We start from the raw sequence: 648 nt of genomic DNA, 5'->3' as shown, positions 1-648 counted from the left end.
CCAGCAAACTATCAGTAATTCCTTAATTTAAACCAGCTTACCAGTATAATAATTAATTTGGGTAATATCCCCCAATGTTTACTCCGGGGAATACCTAAATTAAACAATATGTTACTGTAAATACGGGATCTATAAATGTGTTCTTAGTCGGCAATAGAAGTGTTCGGTACTGATGACAACCTACCAATATTTTGTTGACTAGTGAGTACTTAACATTTATTAGCTCCAGTTATTAGTACTTCTGTTAAGTTATCACTTCTGTTCAGGCAAGAGGCTGGACCCGTCTCAGCAATAGCACTCATAATCAAAATTAATTTTAACACACTAAAATTATTATATATTTTTTTGTTTGGGGGCCTACCCATTTCTCTACCAGCTACTTTATTTTTATTTTCTTCAAAATATATTATTTTAGTTTATCAATAATTATGTTTTTATAACTAAATTCCAATTAAATTTATTTTCTATCGTCCAATACATTATCATGTTACGGCAATGCCTGGCAGCAATTCCTCATTAGGTATTGTCAGGGACCAAGTCTCTTTAGTGATACTGTCGGGGTTGTCTGGTCTTAGGCGATTTCTCCAGCCTGATATCCTTTACAGAAGGCCCACGACAAGGCGTATTCAATTAGGTTAGAAAGGAAGA

The sequence above is a fragment of the Halyomorpha halys genome, unplaced genomic scaffold (assembly GCF_000696795.3).
Source record: "Halyomorpha halys isolate HHAL.00 unplaced genomic scaffold, Hhal_1.1 Scaffold214.1, whole genome shotgun sequence".
NCBI classification, from domain to species: Eukaryota; Metazoa; Arthropoda; class Insecta; order Hemiptera; family Pentatomidae; genus Halyomorpha; species Halyomorpha halys.
The sequence above is the reverse complement of the archived record's forward strand: the minus strand, read 5'-3'. Positions refer to the sequence as shown.